This window comes from Mustela nivalis (assembly GCF_964662115.1).
Source record: "Mustela nivalis genome assembly, chromosome: 1".
NCBI classification, from domain to species: domain Eukaryota; kingdom Metazoa; phylum Chordata; class Mammalia; order Carnivora; family Mustelidae; genus Mustela; species Mustela nivalis.
In genome coordinates this window covers 92,761,024-92,781,058 of record NC_139020.1, presented here as the reverse complement: position 1 = coordinate 92,781,058, position 20,035 = coordinate 92,761,024, and positions in this window count along the sequence as shown.

Sequence of the window (20,035 nt, the reverse complement as noted above, 5' to 3'; positions counted from 1 at the left end):
AGTTACATAGGATATAATAACAAAAGGAAGAGTAAAATCTGGCAAAATTAAAAAGCTGAATTTGTAGTCTGTGTTCCCCTACACATGCACCCAAGTTTTTTCCTAAATAAACATATAATTGTCAACAGACTGTTCACCGGTTTATTTAGCTTTATTTGAAAAGCACTGGCACCACCTGGTGACAATATTTCAGATTGCTCCTCCCTAACAGTCCTGATTCCTTCTTTCAGTTGTTTTTTTGAAAAAATTTCACACATACATCAAAGTTGAAAGAATACTAAAGTAAACACCCTTATACTATCACCTATATTTACCAAAAGTTAATGTTTTGCTACACTGGCTTTATCTTTTTCTATATGTGGTCATATACTAAACCATTTGAAAATAAATTATAGACACAAAAACACTTAAGCTCCAAAATTTTCTGCATCAATCTCCTAAGAAAAGGATATCCTCTACATAAACACAGCATCGTCACCTGAACTGAAAAATCAACAATTTTACATCATCATATAAAACGCTATATATGTTCAAATTTTCCCAGTTTTCATAAAGATGTATGTTTTTTATCCAAGATCTAATCAAGATTTATACTTCGCAATTGGTTATTGTTTCTAAGGTCTCTTTTAATCTAGAACAATAGAACAATTTTCGCTACCTTTTTTTCCCCACTTCTCATGACATTGCCACTTTTTAAACATCCAGACCAGTTAACTTAGAGAATGTCCCATATTCTGAATTTGCCTGATTATTATCCCCATGATTAGGTTCATAGTAAACATTTTGGCAAGAATAATACATAGGTGACTCTAGTTTAATTGTGCCTCTTCAGGAAAAGTTAATGTCAGCTTGTTCTACTACTGGTGTCATGAAGTTTGATCACTTCGTTAAAGTCGTGACTGCAAAATTTACCCCCTATAATTAATGTCATGTGGAGTGTTACTTTGAGACCATGTGAATATCTTTACCCCAACAAATCTTTACACAAAAGTTTTGACATACATTGACACTCCTTACCTATGCCAGTTATTACACTGGAAATTGCAAAATGATGATTTTCTATATCATTCTTTTAACATTAATTATTAAAGAGAAACAAAAATAAATTAACCTACCTACAAATCAAACTGATAAGAAAAGGGAAAACAATGATTCAAGCATATTTTGACCAAGTATTCTGTACATCTTTAGTGAGCTATATTTCAAAGACATAAAGAACAGAAAATGAAATTTTAAACTTTACTTAGTGGTACATTATCAATAATCCTATAGGTATCATAATTCTGAAACTTTCCATTTAATTATAGAATAAAACAAATAAGCAGACATAGTCATAAAATTAGGACCCAGGATTTCACTGTAAAAGCAAAAAAAATACATATATAAAACAAAATCAGGTGAGGAAAAAATGCTATAATGTTACATTTAAATTAGAATTATCAATACTAACCATGATTTAAGAAAAAAAAATTATTTCTTAGTTAAACAAAGATACTGCAGTAGCAACAGCATAGCTAGCTCCCAGATCTTGGTTTCTCATATGCTTACTAGCCATTTGTGTATCTCCTTTGTGAAATGTCTGCTCAAATCTTCTACCTATTTTTATTGGATTGATGGAGTGGAAGGACTTTTTGTATTCTAGGTAAGAGTTCATTATCAGATCTATGTTTGTGAATATTTTCTCTCACTTTTTGGCTATATTATTTCTTTTCTTAACAGTTTTTTGTTTTATTTTGGGGTTTCCTTGTGTGTGCAGGGATGGAGGGAGGAGCAGAGGGTTAAGAAGAGGGAGAATCCCAAGCAGCCTCCACACCCAATGCAGAGCCCAGTGTGAAACTCAAAACTCACAACCCTGAGATCATGACCTGAGCCAGAATCAAGAGCTGGACACTTAACCAACTGAGCCACCCAGGCACCACTTAATAGTGGGTTTTTTTGATGAATAATTTTTAATTATGGTGACGTCTAATTTACCCTTTTTTTCTTTTATGGTTATTGCCTTTTTGTGTTCTGCCCAAAAAACTTTTGCCTACTCACAAATCACAGATACTCTTCTCAGATCTTTATAGCTTTAGTTTTAAGAATTTTTTTTCAATTTAAGTCATTTGAGTTTCAAAAAAATCTTTATAGCTTTACTTTTTATGTATTAGTCTATGATCTAAATAAAAAATTTTTTATGATATGAAATAAGCATGAAGGTTAATTTTTCTATATGGGTATCCAGTTATTCCAAAATCACTTGTTAAAAAGATTTCCCTTTACCTATCAAATGACTTTGGCATCTTTGTAAAATCAAATACCTGTATAATTGTGAGTCTAATTCTCTCTCTTCTGTCCTCTGACTTACATGTCAATTCTTATGCTAGTACCATACAGCTTTGATTACTATAGCTTTATAGTAGTCTTGAAATAAGTAGTTAGGTCTTTCAACTTTGCTCTTTTTCAAGATGCTTCAAATATTATAGATCCTTTACATTTCCAAGTAAATTTTAGAAAAAGGTTGTCAATTTCTATCAAAAGCATGGTGGAACTGTGGCTAGATTGTGCTGAATCTACAATTAGTTTGAGAAGAACTAACATTTGAGTCAGTTCAATATTAAATCCATGAACATGGTATGTATTTCCTTATAAAGTAATCCTTTTTTCTCAGCAAGATTTCATAGTTTTCAATGAAAATATCTTGCATTTCTTTTATTAAACTTATTCCTAAGTATTTTAACTTTTTTGATGCTATTGTGAGTGAAATTTACTTTTTATTTTATTTTCTAGTAGTTTAGGATAATATACGAAAATAGCGTATTAACCTTGTATCCTGAAATTTTCTAGTAGGTATTTTGTAGATGTCTTAAAATTTTCTCTGTGACACCTGCCCAAAAAAACAGGACAAAAAACAAAGCAAAAACTAAAACAGGTTTTCTCTTCTAATCTTTATGCCTTTCATTACTTTTTCTCATCTTATTGAAAGGGCTAAGATCTTAAGACAATGAGTATAAATAAAGAGAATGGGTATTCGTGCCTAATTCTTAATCTGTGGGGAAGCATTCAATATTTCACCGTTATGTAGTTTTTCATATATGCCATTTTCACATATTCCACTTATTAGATCGAGGAAGTTCTCTTCAAGTTTCTGAGAGTTTTTAACAGCAAATGAATAAAATTTACCAAATGCTTTTTCTGTATCTATTGAAATGACAATATAGGGTTTTTTTTCCCCTTTTTCTGTTAATATGGTGACTTACTTTCATTGATTTTCAAACATAAAGCAACCTTTTAATCCCGGGAATAAAACTGACTTGTCACCAAATATTATCCTTTTTATGTATCACTGGATTTGATTCACTAATAGTTGATTATGGATATTTGTGTTAAGATTATTGGGGATGCTGATCTGTAATTTTCTTTTCTTATAAGGTCTCTGTTAGGTGTTGTATTGGGTTGTGCTGGCCTCTTAAAATAAATGGGAAAGTAGTAGTTCCTCTATTTTTTGAAGGAGTTTGTTGGAATCGGTTTTATATTTATATGCTGCATAGAATTAAACAATAAAACCACCTGGACTTGGGAGTTTTTGTTATGGGAAGGTTTTTAACAATGAATCCACTTTTTAATGGAAATAGGATTATTTAATCATGTGTCAATTTAAGTTTTCTTTTGTCCATTTTAGCCAAGATGTCAAATGCATTGCTTTAAAGTTGTTCGAAACATTCTCTTATTATCCTGTTACTTTCTTTAGAGTTTCAGTGATCACTCATCTTTATTTCCTAATAATACTGGTTATTTTGGTCTATTTTTCTTAATCAGTCTGGATAGGAGGCCATCAGCTTTGCTGATCTTTCCAAAGAAGAAACTTTAGGATTTATGAAATTTCTGTATTGTTTTTCCGTTTTCACCTTTCATTGATTCCTACTTCAATCTTTCTTTTTCTTTTTTTCTACTTATTTTGGGTTTACTTTGCTCTATTTTCTCTGGCTTCTTAAAGATTTTATTTTATTATTTTTTTATTTGACAGACAGAGATCACAAGTAGGCAGAGAGGCAGGAGGAAGCAGGCTCCCCGCTGAGCAGAGAGCCCGATGTGGGGCTCGATCGCAGGACCCTGAGATCATGACCTGAGCTGAAGGCAGAGGCTTTAACCTACTGAGCCACCCAGGCGCCCCCTTTCTCTGGCTTCTTAAGATAAAATCTTAGGTTCCCGAATTTAGACCTTTCTTCTTTTCCAAAATAAACCTTTAAAGCTGTAAATCCTCTAGCTGCATCCCCCAATTTTTTATATATTTCATTTTCATTAATATTTACTTTTAAATATTTTCTAATTTCCCTTGGAATTTTTCCTTTGACCCACAGGCAATTTCAAAATATATTAAATTGCAAAGTAACTGGATTATTCCATATATCATATTGTTCTTTAATATAATTGCTTTCTTGTCAAAAAATATCTTCTGTGAAATTTCAATACTTGGGAGATTTTTTTTTTTTTAAGATTTTATTTATTTATTTGACAGGGAGAGAGATCACAAGTAGCCAGAGAGGCAGGCAGAGAGAGAGTGGGGAAGCAGGCTCTCTGCTGAGCAGAAGGCCGAGGTGGGGCTCGATCCCAGGACCCTGAGATCATGACCTGAGCCAAAGGCAGAGGCTTAACCCACTGAGCCACCCAGATGCCCCTTGGGAGATTTTTTGACTTGTTTTATGACCCAGCATACATTTCAGTCTGGTAAACTTAGCAATGTCCACGTGAAAAGACTGTGTGTTCTTCAGTTGTTTAGTGAATTGTTCCACTAATGTCAGTTAGGTAAATGTGGTTAATAGGTGTTATTCAAATCTTTTATGTCTTCCCTGATTTAAACAAATCTATCAATTATTGACAAAAAGGTATTAAAATCTCCAACTATAATTGAGGAGCTATCTATATTATAATTATATATATATAATTATATATTAATTCCATCAATTATTTCATGGTTTGAAGTCCTGTTGTTACAAACATATACAATTGTGATTATGTCTTTCTGATAAATTACTTTTTGTATGATTATAACATATCTCTCTTTATTGCAGTACTATCTCCAAGTAATACTTTTCCTTGAGTCTACTTTACCAATATTAATATAGCACTCCAGATTTTTGTTTACTTATTGCATCATGTATCTTTTTCTCTTTTTATTTTCAAAAACATTGTATGTGCCATATGTGCATGTATGATATTCATCTATAAATATATATGGCATGCCAAATATACATATATATATTTATATTTATGTTTTTATTTATTTATTTATTTATTTATTTTTCTCCTCTCTTGAAGATAGCACATAGTTGGGTCTAACTTTTTTATACAATTTGAAAATCTCTGCATTTGTTGGAGTGTTTCTAGGAGTCTTCTTATAATTACTGAATGTGATTAATGACATGCTTTAAGTCTACCATTTTATTACTTTGCTTTCTGCCTATGTTCCCTGTTCTTTGCTCCCCTAATCCTCCTTTTGTCTGTTTTTGAATGAACTACTGTAAAAACACAGAAAATCATTTTATCTGCTCCCTTTTACTTATACCACTCTCCATGAAACTTTTAATGGTCACTACAGAGATTTCAATATACATCCTTAACTTTTCTCACTCTACTTAACATCAACACTGACCACTTCACATAAAATGTGGTAACTATACAATCTGTGGATTGCCTTTTTTTTTAACAAATTTTTTTTAATTTTCAAAAAGTCCAAACTGCCTATTTTTTTCTTGGTGTAATATATAAGAAATCATTGCTGAATCTAATGTCAGGAATTTTATCCTGTTTTCTTCTAAAAGTTTTATAGTTTTAGTTCTTATATTTGTGCCCTTGATCCATTTTGAGTTAATTTTTGTACATGGTGTTAGGTGAGGGTCCACTTCATTCTTTTGCATGTGGATATCCCGTTTCCCAGCATTAATTGTTAGTTCTAACAATACTTTTGTGGACCACTCAGGATTTCCTATACATAAGAGCCTTTCATCTATAAACATAAATAATTTTATTTCTTCTTTTGCCTGATATGGATGTCTTTTATTTATCTTTCTTGCCTAATTCCTCTGGCTAGAACTCCTAGTACTTGAACAGAAGTGGTTAAAGTGAACATCCTTGCCCTGTTCTAATGTTAAAGGAAGTTTTCAGTTTTAACTTCAATAACATGCAATTACAACTTTATCCTCACATCTTTCAGTTGTTAATGTCACAAAATGTTATCTTTATACACTGATTTGATAATTATCTAATATAATCTAGTATAATCTAATAATTCTTTCAAATGCATTAATTTCTTAAATCATATAGAAAAATATGTGGAGTTACAAACCAAAGTTGTAATAATACTAGCTTTTAAACTACTATTTCTTAAATGTATTAGTCTCTTCAATCATGTAAAAAACAAAAAGTAGAGTTACAAACCATTGTTACAATATACTAGTTTTTTAAAAATTTCTCAGGTATTTAGCTTTACTGAGATCTTTATTTCTCCATATGGCTTCAAGTTACTATCTAGTAACCTTTCATTAAAACTTGCAGTATTTCCATTAGCATATATTGCTGGGGAGGCCTACTGGTAACAAATCCCCTCAGCTTTTGTTTATCTGCTAATGTTTTAATTTCTCCCTCACTTTTGAAGGGCAGTTTTGCTAGATAAAAACTTCTTGGTTGATGGGGTTTTTGTTTGTTTGTTTGGGTTTTTTGTTTGTTTATCACATTGAATATGTCATCTCAATGTCTTCTGGCATGGCCTCTAAAGTCAACCAATAACTCACCAATTCACCAATAATAATTGCTGAAGGCAAGATCCACATTAATGCTATAATTCTAGAGCAACATTTTAAGGAGAAACAGAATATGTGCATAACCTTGAAATATCTACCCCAAAATGTTTATTAAGAATTATGCTACTTTTTAACATATGTCCAAGAATTCTTTGATATTTCTCCTACCAAGGTGTGGAACTTAATTCCACTTCTCAAATGTTAGATCTAGTGACTTATTTCTATTGAATAGAATACAGAAAGGGAAAAATATTAACTTTACAGCAGAGAAACCTGATCAAGCATTGCCTTAACCAAATATTCAAGGTTAATGTAACCAATAATAAGTCATATTGGTATCATGTTCCCCTAAAATGATAAGAAAACTTTGCTTCTATATTATTCTTCCCTCTAACTCATAACTCTTGACTAATAATGACAAAATTGTATTAAAATGTACCCATGGCATTTTAATTTATGGAGGTAAATAAGTGATGATATGGAGAGACTTTATATCCTTGAAAGAATTTATTACTTACAATTCCCAAGAGAAAGGGATATGCCATGCCAAGCAGGACCACAGAGGGAAGCACTAAATTTGGTCAGGAGGGAGAAGTAGGAGTGAGGGGGAAGCATGGCCTAAAACTATTGTATTTTCCATGGAACAGGCAAGACAGGACAGGAGAAACAGCTTAGAACTGGTTACTTCAAATAACATCAACTGACTCTGAGCCAGAGTAGTATGGTACCTGGGCCTGGGTGACTTAAAGTGGAGGAAATATTGGCTTAGTATGTGAGAGTTAGATAAAGACCGTGGTTGAGAGTACAGACCAGAATTGGTTGGAGGGTTTATAATATGATTTCCATGTAGCTGTGAATGCTAGGTCATAGGGGTGATGCAAAGAGTTCTGGCTGTTAGTTTGGCCCTGTCTGTCATCTATGGATACAAAATAAATGAATACATGACCTAAGAAAACACAGAACAAAAGACATTACATAAACTCATATAGAATAGTCTGTAGAATAACTTGAGCAGTACTCTTCAAAACTATCTAAGTCATGAAAAACACCTAGAAACTGTCTCATATTGGAGGAGACTAGCTGCATAGAATGGTATGGTGTCCAAAATTTGATCTTGGAGCAAAAAAGAGAAGCAGTGGGAAAAGTCAAAGAAAATTTCTACATTAGTAACAATATCATCCTAATAGTAATTTCTTAAATAAAGGTACAATGATTATATAAGATATAAACCTAAGTTAAGGGTGTATGGAAACTTTATTCCATCTTCACAATACTTCTATAAGTTTAAAATTCATTCAAAATAAAAAATTTAGGGAGGAGTCAAGATGGTGGAGGAGTAGCAGGCTGAGAAGACATCGGGTAGCAGGAGATCAGCTAGATAGTTTATCAAATCATTCCGTACACCTAAAAATCCAACAGGAGATCAAAGAGAAGAAGAGCAGCGATTCTAGAAACAGAAAATCGACCACTTTCTGAAAGGTAAGAGAAGTGTGGAGAAGTGAGTCCAAAGCAATGGGAAGATAGACTGCGGGGGGAGGGACCACCTCCCAGCAAGCACTGGAGCAATGGGGCACAAAATCAGAACTTTTAAAAGTCTGCTCCACTGATGGACATTGCTCCAGAGGCTAAGCTGGGGTGAAGCCCACATGGGGACAGCGTGATCTCAGGTCCCATGGGGTCACAAAGGATCAGGGATGTCTGAGTGTCGGAGAGCTCACAGGTATTAGAGTGGGAAAGCTGGCTACAAAGACGGAGCTGAGGAGTGAGTTCTCAATTCGGGGTTACCTTAAAACTGTGATCCATGGCACAATCATGCCACTGCTCTTTAAGCAGGGACCCCACAGATGGAAGATCCAGGAAGACCCCCCTGGAAGAGTGGCAGGGATCTGTTGGGATTGGAGACTATAGCTGGGGCTGTATGCCAGAGACAGAGACGCTTGGTCACAGGCTGGGTGAGCTCAGAGTGCAGCCAAAGGCTAGGGAGACGGGAGTGATTGAGAGCTTTTCTCTGAGGGTGCACTAAGGAGTAAGGCCGAGAGCTCTCGGCTCCTCCGGCCAGAGATTGGGAGGCTGACATTTTCATTCCTGTCCTCCAGAGCTCTACAGAAAGCATTCAGGGAACAAAAGCTCCCAAGAGCACCCTAGCAAATACTTAGCCCAGCCCCTGGAAAGGGCAGTACAATTCCGACTCGGGAATAGACACTTAAGAATCACTACAACAGGCCCCTCCCCTAGAAGATCAGCAAGAAATCCAGCCAAGACCAAGTTCACTTATCAAGAAGAACAGCGGAATTCCAGAGGAGGAGAAAGCAAAGCACAGAATACATGGCTTCCTCCCCACAATTGTTTAGTCTTGCTAAGTTAATTATTGTTTATAATTTTATTTTTTTCTTATTCTAATTTTTTAACCTTTTACTCTTTCCTCTTTTAAAGTTTTTTAACTAGTTTATCTTAACAATACCTTTCATTAAAAAAATCTTTTTGGGGCGCCTGGGTGGCTCAGTGGGTTAAAGCCTCTGCCTTCAGCTCAGGTCATGGTCCCAGGGTCCTGGGATCGAGACCCACATCAGGCTCTCTACTCCACGGGGAGCCTGCTTCCTCCTCTCTCTCTGCCTGCCTCTCTGCCTACTTGTGATCTCTCTCTCTCTCTGTGTTAAATAAATAAATTTAAAAAAAAATCTTTTTGAACCTTCATTATTATAGTCATATTTTATCCTTTATTGTATCTAACTTTATTTTTTGTATACACGGGGTTTTTTTCTAAAAAATTTGGGATACAACTTCTTCTAATAGATCGAAATACACCCTGATTCTAGCACAGGGCTTTGTTCTAGTCTCCAGCCTGGGCAAATTCTCTCCACTTTCTTTTTCTTTCTTTTCCCAACCAACTTATCAACTCCTTTATAGAATTTTTTTTTAAATTTTCATCTTTATACTCATATTCCATCCCTACATCATGTTTACTCTTGTGTGTGTGTATGTGTGTGTGTGTATTTTACTTTCTTTAAAATTTTGGGAGGTAGCTTCTTCTACGAGACCAAAATACTCCCAAAATTAAGTGGGTGGCTCTGTTCTACTCACCAGTCTAATATATATATTTTCCTTTTTCGTTTAAAAAAAATTTAACTTCTTTTTATGCCCTTTCTTCCCCCTATGATTTTGGGTCTCTTCTGATTTGGTTAAATCACATTTTCCTAGGGTCTTTCCCACCATTTTAGTATTTTATTTTCTCCTTCATATATTCTTATCTGGATATAATGACAAGGTGGAAAAACTCAACACACACAAAAAAAGAACAAGAGACACTACTGATGGCTAGGGACCTAATCAATAAGGACATTCATAATATGTCAGATCTAGAGTTCAGAATGACAATTCTCAAGGTGCTAGCTGGGCTTGAAAAAGACATGGAAGATATTAGAGAAACCCTGTCTGGAGAAATAAAAGGCCTTTCTGGAGAAATAAAAGAACTAAAATCTAACCAAGCTGAAATAAAAAAAAGCTATTAATGAGGTGCAATAAAAAATGGAGGCTCTTACTGCTAGGATAAAAGAGACAGAAGAAAGAATTAGTAACATAGAAGACCAAATGACAGAGAATAAAGAAGCTGAGCAAAAAAGAGACAAACAACTACTGGACCACGAGGGGGAGAATTCGAGAGATAAGTGATACCATAAGATGAAACAACATTAGAATAACTGGGATTCCACAAGAAGAAGAAAGAGAGAGAGGGGTCGAAGGTATATTGGAGTAAATTATGGTAGAGTATTTCCCTAATACGGTAAAGGGAACAAGCATCAAATTCCAGGAGGTGCAGAGAACCCTCCTCAAAATCAATCAGAATAGGTCCACACCCTGTCATCTAACAGTAAAACTACAAATCTTAGTGACAAAGAGAAAATCCCGAAAGCAGCCTGGGACAAGAAGTCTGTAACATACAACAGTAAAAATATTATACTGGCAACAGACCTATCCACAGAGACCTGGCAGGCCAGAAAGAACTGGCATGATATATTCAGAGCACTAAATGAGAAAAACATGCAGCCAAGAATACTATATCCAGCTAGGCTACCACTGAAAATAGAAGGAGGGATAAAAAGCTTCCAGGACAAACAAAAACTAAAAGAATTTGTAAACACCAAACGAGGTATACAGGAAATACTGAAAGGGGTCCTCTAAGCAAAGAGAGAGCTAAAAGTACTAGACCAGAAAGGAACAGAGGTACTATACAGTAACATCACCTTACAAGCAATACAATGACACTAAATTCATATCTCTCAATAGTTATCCTGAATGTAAATGGGCTAAAAGCCCCAATCAAAAGACACATGGTATCAGAATGGATAAAAAAATCCATCAATATTCTGTCTAAAAGAAACTCATTTTAGACCCCAAAGACACCTCCAGATTTAAGGTGAGGGGGTGGAAAACAATTTACCATACTAATGGACATCAAAAGAAAGCTTGGGTGGCAATCCTCATATCAGATATATCAGATTTTAAGCAGAAGACTATAATAAGAGATGAGGAATGACACTATATCATACACAACAGGTCTGTCCAACAAAAATATCTAATAATTTTAAATATTTATGCCCCTAACATGGGAGCAGCTAACTATATAAAACCAATTAATAACAAAATCAAACAAACACATCGACAATAATGCGATAATAGTAGGGGACTTTAACACCCCCCTCACTGAAATAGACAGATCATCCAAGCAAAAGATCAACAAGGAAATAAAGGCCTTAAGTGACACACTGGACCAGATGGACATCACAGATATATTCAGATTATTTCATCCCCAAGCAACAGAATACACATTCTTCTCTAGTGTACATGGAACACTCTTCAGAATAGATCACATCCTGGGTCACAAATCAGGTCTCAACCAGTATCAAAAGACAGGGATCATTCCCTGCCTATTTTCAGACCACAATGTTCTGAAGCTAGAACTCAATCACAAGAGGAAAGTTGGAAAGAACCCAAATACATGGAGTCTAACGAGCATCCTTCTAAAGAATGAATGGGTCAACCAGGAAACTAAAGAAGAATTTTAAAAATTCATGGAAACAAATGAAAATGAAAACATAATGATTCAAATCTTTGGGACACAGCAAGAAAGTGTATAGCAACACAAGCCTTTCTCAAGAAAGAAGAAAGGAAGATCTCAAATACACAACCTAACCCTACTACACCTAAAGGAGCTGGAGAAAGAACAGCAAAGAAAGCCTAAACCCAGCAGGAGAAGAGAAATAATAAAGGTCAGAGCAGAAATCAATGAAATAGAAATTGAAAGAATGGTAGAACAAATCAACAAAACCAGGAGCTGGTTCTTTGAAAGAATTAATAAGATTGATACACCCCTGGACAGACTTATCAAAAAGAAAAGAGAAAGGAGGGGCGCCTGAGTGCTCAGTGGGTTAAAGCCTCTGCCTTCGGCTCGGGTCATAATCTCAGGGTCCTGGGATCAAGCCCCACGTCAGGCTCTCTTCTCAGCAGGGAGCCTGCTTCCTCCTCCCCTCTCTGCCTGCCTCTCTACCTACTTGCGATCTCTGTCTGTCAAATAAATAAATAAATAAAATCTTAAAAAATGAAAGAAAGAAAGAAAGGAAGGAAGGAAAAAGAAAGAAAAGAGACAGGACCCAAATAAATAAAATCATGAATGGAAGCAGAGTGATCACAACCAACACCAAAGAAATACAAACAATTATAAGAACATACTATGAGCAACCATACGCCAGCAAATTTGACAATCTGGAAGAAATGGATACATTCCCAGAGACACATAAACTACCACAACTGAACCAGGAAGAAATAGAAAACCTGAACAGACCCATAACCAGTAAAGAGACTGAAGCAGTCACCAAAAATCTCCCAACAAACAAGAGCCCAGGGCTAGATGCTTCCCAGGGGAATTCTACCAAACATCTAAAGAAGAACTAATTCCTATTCTCCAGAAACTGTTCCAAAAAACAGAAATGGAAGGAAAACTTCGAAACCCATTTTATGAGGCCAGCATTACCTTGATCCCAAAACCAGACAAAGACCCCATCAAAAAAGAAGATGACAGACCATTATCCTCGATGAACAGAGATGCAGAAATTCTCACAAAATACTAGTCAATAGGATCCAACAGTACATTAAAAGGATTATCCACCACGACCAAGTGGGATTTATTCCTTGGCTGCAAGGTTGGTTCAACATCCACAAATCGATCAATTTGATACAATACCTTAAAAAAAAAAAAAAAACAAGAACCATATGATACTCTCAATAGATGCTGAAAAAGCATTTGACAAAGTACAGCATCCTTTCTTGATCAAAACTCTTCACAGTGTAAGGAAAGAGGGTACATACCTCAGTATCATCAAAGCCATCTATGAAAAACCCACAGCAAATATCATTCTCAATGGGAAAAAGCTGAGAGCTTTTCTGCTAAGGTCAGGAACATGGAAGGGATGTTCGCTATCACCACTGCTATTCAACATAGTACTAGAAGTCCTAGCCTCAGCAATCAGACAACAAAAAGAAATTAAAGGTATGCAATTCGGCAAAGAAGTAGTCAAACTCGCACTCTTTGCAGATGATATGATACTTTATGTGGAAAACCCAAAAGACTCCACTCCAAATCTGCTAGAACTTGTACAGGAATTCAGTCAAGTATCAGGATATCAAATCAATGCACAAAAATCAGTTGCACTTCTATACACCAACAACAAGACAGAAGAAAGAGAAATTAAGGAGCGAATCCCATTTACAATTGCACCCAAAACCATAAGATACCTAGGAATAAACCTAACCAAAGAGGCAAAGAATCTGTACTCAGAAAACTATAAAGTACTCATGAAAGAAATTGAGGAAGACATTCCATGCTCATGGATTGGAAGAACAAATATTGTAAAAATATCTAAGCTACTTAAAGCAATCTACACATTTAACTCAATCCCTATCAAAATACCATCAATATTTTTCAAAGAAATGGAACATTAAATAATCCTAAAATTTATATGGAACCAGGAAAGACCCCAAATAGCCAGAGAAATGTTGAAAAAGAAAACCAAAGTTGGTGGCATCACAATTCCAGATTTTAAGCTCTAGTACAAAGCTGTAATCATCAAGACAGTATGGCACTGGCACAAAAACAGACATATAGATCAACAAAACAGAAGAGAGAGCCCAGAAATGGACCCCCAACTCTATGGTCAACTAATCTTTGACAAAGCAGGAAAGAATGTCTAATGGAAAAAAAAGACAGTCTCTTCAAAAAATGGTGTTGGGAAAATTGGACAGCCACATGCTGAAGAATGAAACTGAACCATATTCTTATACCACACACAAAATAGACTCAAAATGGATGAAAGACTTCAATGTGAGACAGGAATCCATCAAAATCCTTGAGGAGAACACAGGCAGCAACCTCTTTGACCTTGGCTGCAGCAACTTCTTCCTATAAACATCACCAAAGGCAAGGAAAGGCAAAAATGAACTACTGGAACTTCATCAAGATCAAAAGCTTTTGCACAGCAAATGAAACAGTTAACAAAAACCAAAAAACAGCTGACAGAATGAGAGAAGATATTTGCAAATGACATGTCAAATAAAGCACTAGGACCCAAAATCTATAAAGAACTTCTCAAATTCAACACCCAAAGAACAAATAATCCATTCAAGAAATGGACAGAGGACATGAACAGACATTTCTGCAAAGAAGACATCCAGATGGCTAAAAGACACATGAAAAAGTGCTCCACATCATTTGGCATCAGGAAAATACAAATCAAAACCACAATGAGATGCCACCTCACACCAGTCAGAATGGCTAAAATTAACAAGTCAGGAAATGACAGATGTTGGCGAGGATTTGGAGAAAGGGGAACCCTCCTATGTTGTCAGTGGGAATGGAAGCTGGTGCAGCCACTCTGGATAACAGTATGGAGGTTCCTCAAAAAGTTGAAAATTGAGCTACCCTATGACCCAGCAATTACACTACTAAGTATTTACCCTAAAGATACAAATGTAGTGATCCGAAGGGGTATGTGCACCCCAATGTTTATAGCAGCAATGTCCATAATAGCAAAATTATGGAAAGAACCTAGATGTCCATCAAAAGATGAATGGATAAAAAAGATGTGGTGTATGTATATACAATGAAATACTGTGCAGCCATCAAGAGAAATGAAATATTGCCACTTAAACAACATGGACAGAACTAGAGGGTATTACACTAAGCAAAATAAGTCAATCAGAGAGAGACAATTATTGTACGATCTCTCTGATATGAGGAATTTGAGAGGTAGGGGGTCATGGGGGGGTGGGGAGGGGAATGAAACAAGATGGGATCAGGAGGGAGACAAACCACAAGAGACTCGTAGTCTCATGAAACAAACTGAGGGTTGCTGGGGGGCAGGGGGGTTAGGAGTAGGGTGGCTAGGTTATGGACATTGGGGAAGGTATGTGCCATGGTGAATGCTGTGAAATGTGTAAGCCTGATGAAACCTGTACTCCTGGGGCAAATAATATGTTATATGTTAATTTTAAAAATGTAAGAAAAAATAACCATATAAAACTTAAATTTTATATAAATGTAAACTATATAAAATGTAAATGTAAAATGTAAACTATATAAAATGTAAATATATATAAAATGTATTTTACATAAATAAAATATAAATATATAAAATGTACTGTATAAAATGTAAATATGTAACATATATATTTATGTTAATAAAATATTTTTAAAATAACTATGTAAAATGTAAATATATATATGGTCATAATTGGTTATAATACCACTATCTTTTTTTATTATGTATACGATCTATGATGGTATCCTTTCTTTCATTCCTGACACTGGTCATTTGCATATCCATTTTTTTTTTTTTAATTTACCAGTCTAGCAAGGTTTTTATCAATTTAACTAATGTTTTCAATAACAAACATTCAGCATTGGCTATTTCCTCTGTTTTTTAAATACCTCATTGATAGCAAGCTTATATTTTTATTTTCCTTCATTCTACTTACTCTAGATCATGGGTTTGCAAACTACATCCCATAGGACAAATCTAGCCCAATTCTCGGTTTTGTAAGTAAAATTTTATTGAAATAAAGTCATACTTGTGAGTAGCTACAATAGACCATGTATGACCTGTACAATCCAAACTATTTATTACCTGGCCTTTAACTGGAAAAGTTTACAGACCTCTGCTATAGATTTACTTTGACATTCTTCCACTAGCATAAGGTAGAAATCTAGGCCATTGATTTAAATTTTTTCTCCTTTTCTAAAATAAACACTTAAAGCTATCACTTTTTTCTCTAAAGGTGTTTTTAACTATAGCCTGTAAATTTTAATCTATCATATTTTTGTTATTCAATTTAAAATATTTTTCTCATCTTCTTTGTTTTTGCTACTTTAATCTACAGGTTACATGCAAATGTCTTAATTTCTAAATGTTTTCAGTTTTTAATGAAAACTGATTTCCAATTTAATTCCACTGAGGTGAGCCAATGGTTTCTGATAATTCATCAAACATATTTTGGATGCTGATCAACATGCACTTGAATTTAAGGTATTCTAGCAGTTTTAAGTTTAGCACTCTGAAAACGTCCATTAAAGATGGATTATGATCTTAAGTTACACCACTTTCTCTTTTTTTTAAGATTTTATTTATTTGACACACAGAGAGAAAGAATGAGAGCGTGCACAAGTAAACCGAGTGGCAGGCAGAGGAAAAGGTAGAAGGAGTCTCCCCAGTGATCAGGGAGCCTGACACGGGGCTCAATCCCAGGACCTTAGGAACATGACCTGAGCTGAAGGCAGCCACTTTACCAACTGAGATACCCAGGCACTCCAAGTTATACCACATTCTTAATGATGCTGTGTCTGTTGAGAGAAGTATTTTAAAATACCCAACTATGACAGTAGATTAGGCTATGTATTTAGTTCTGTCAATTATTGCTTCATGTATATGAATATACACACTTATATATATATATATATATATAATATATAAATATACACTTAAATTAGATTTTCCTAGTGATTTGATCATTTTATTATTATGCAATATCTCTTTTCCTTTGGTAATACTCTTGTCTTGAGGTCTACATTATCTGTTATTGGTAAAGCCACTCTAGCATTTTAATGCTTACTGTTTGATTGACATCTTTTAAAAAATCCCTTTATTTTCAACCTATATGTATATTTATTTTTAAAATGCATCTGCTAGAGGGCATATAGTTGGGTATGAGATTCTCCAGTCTGATAATCTCTGCCTTTTAATTGGAATGTTTAATCCATTTTTTAATTGGAATGTTTAATCCACTTATATTTAATGTAATTTTTGGTATGTTAAAATAAATCTCTTTATTTGTTCCTATTTGCCCCCATCTAATTCTTTTAAAATTGATGACATATGTTTACTCTAATATATTCAAATTACCATTTCAACATGTAACCAATATAAGACATTATTAGATGTTTTACCTTCTTTTTTTTTTTAACTTTATTGAGGTATAATTGACAAATTATAAAAAAAATTAAAGGCAACATCATGATGATATGATATACATACACACCATTCTGAAATGATTCCTCCCATCTAATTAATTAACATATCCATCATTTTGCAAGCTTAGGTTTTTCGGGGTTTTTCTTTTGGTGAGAGCATTTAAGTTCTACTCTCATACAGTATAGTTTTATAAACTATAATCACCATGTTACACATTAGATCCTTAGACCTTTTTTATTGTATAGATGAAAGTTTATACCCTTTTACTAACTTCTCCCCATTTCCCCACCTCCCCATTCCCTGGCAATAATATTCTACTCTGTTTCTATGAGTTTGACTTTTTTTGATTCCACACATAATAAAATCTAAATGCAGCATTTGTCTTTTTCCATTTGGCTTATGTCACTTAGAATACTGTCCTCAAGGTCCATCTGTGTGTTGCAAATGGAAATTGTTTGGGGTCTTCTGTTCAAATCTTTAATCCATTTTGAGTTAATTTTCTGTGTGGTGTAAGATAAGGGCTCAATTTCATTTTTTCCATGTGGCTACCCAGTTTTTCCAATACCACTTGTTGAAAAGATTATCTTTTACCCATTGTATATTCATGCCTCCTTTGTTCTAAATTAATTGGGTTTATTTCTGGCTCCTTCTCTAGTCCATTGATTTTATGCCAATACTATACAGTTTTGATCACTAAAGCATTGTAATATAGTTTGAAATCACAAAGCTGGTGCCTCCAGCTTTGTTCTTGTCAAGAGTATTTTGGTTACTTGGGATATTTTATGGTTACCTGCAAATTTAAGGAGTTTCTCTTTATATGAAAAATGCCATTGGAATTTTGATAGGATTTGCTCTGAATCTGTAGATTGCTTTGGGTAGTATGGCATTTTAAAAATATTAACCTTCCAAACCATGAACACAGAAAATATTTCCATTTATTGGTATCTTCCTCAATTTCTTTAAACAACATCTTATAGTTATCAGTGTATAGATCTTTCACCACTTTGGTTAAATTTATTGTTAAATATTTCATTCTTTTTTACACAATTATAAATGGATCATTTTTTTAACTTCTGATAGTTCATTGCTAGTTAAAGAAACACATCGGTTCTTCTACATTAATTTTTTGTCCTGTACCTTTACTGAATTAATTTATTCTAATAGCTTTTTGGTAGAGACCTTGGGGTTTCCTATACACAGTATAATGTCACCTGCAGATAGAGATGATTTTACTTCTTTTCCAATATGAATGCCATTTATTACTTTTCTTACCTAATCTCTCTGGTTAGGACTTCCAATACTATGTGAATAAGGGTGGTGAGAGTGGGTATCTTTGTCTTGGTCCTGATTTTAGAGTCATAGCCTACAGCTTTTTACCATTAAGATATTAACTATGATGTCACAATTTTCTCATCTGTAAGTCTTTGTACTCCTAAACCCTTTGGCTAAAATGCCCTTTCCAAAGCCCTCCTCACTGCCAACTTTCTACTCATTTTTCTCATGTCAGATTAATATAGTCAGTCCTAGAGAAGCAGTCTTGAAATATTTTAGACCTGTGATGTCCAATGAGATAACCACCAGTCATAAATACCTACCAAGTTCTTAAAATACAGATAGCCTGAATTGAGTTGTGCTCTACATAGGATATTGAAGGCTCAGTTTACAAAATTATAAAATTATGTTATTTATAATTTTATATTGATTACATATGAGATATTTTGGATGTACTGGGTTAATTAAAATATATTATTGAAATTTATTTTTATCTTTTTTAATGTAGCTACAACAAAACTCAAAATTACATGTGGCTTACATTATATTTCAATTGGACACACCTAGACTAGATGAGGAGGAGACCCTTTTTTCAATACCCTGTAGTTTTTTGCTTTAGATGTATTTATTTTATGTGTTACGGTAAATTTTATCCTGTAGTAGACTACAAACACCTAATGAACAAGGGGCTGTCTTGTTAACATGGTGATTTCAGTGCTAAGGGTACTAAAATAAAAAAGTGAATCCCCATTATTCATAGACCTCATATTTGTAAATTTTCCTGTGCATCCAATTTACTTGTAATCAGTACTAGCACTGCTTTCACAGTCATTTATGGACAAGTAGAGAACAGCAAAAGATAGAAGCCATTCAATGCATATTTTCCTAGCTGGGGCCAAATGAGGTGATGTACTGCCTTCTTATTACAGCTGTCAAATTAAACAAGTGTTTCTTTTCAGTCTATTAGTGCCACTTCTCACATTTTTGTAACTTCGTTTGGTGACATGGCTATTTAAAATGGCCTTGGAGCATAGTGCTAAAATGCTGTGTAGTATTTTGTAGCACAAGAGACTGTGATGTGTCTTATAGAGAAAATACATGTGTTGGATAGGCTCCCGTGGGCGTAATTATAGTGCTGTTGGCTGTGTGTTCTTAAACTAAAATACACATAAAACAAGATTATGTATTGGTCAGTTGAAAATGTTATGACCAGAGGCTCACAGGAACCTAACTCTGCATTTCCCCTAGGAGCAATGGTTCAGTATTTGCTGATTCAGTGTTCCAGTAACTTCACTAGAATTTACTGCATTTGCTGAATGAATGAAGCCAGATCATTTGATTCCAAATCCAAATCTTATGCAGATGCAGTAATGGTATTAGTTAAAGCAGTGACTGTGGAACGAAACTGCCTAGAGTTCAATCCTGGCTCTCTGATTTGCTAACTGTGTGATTGTAGGCAAATTACTT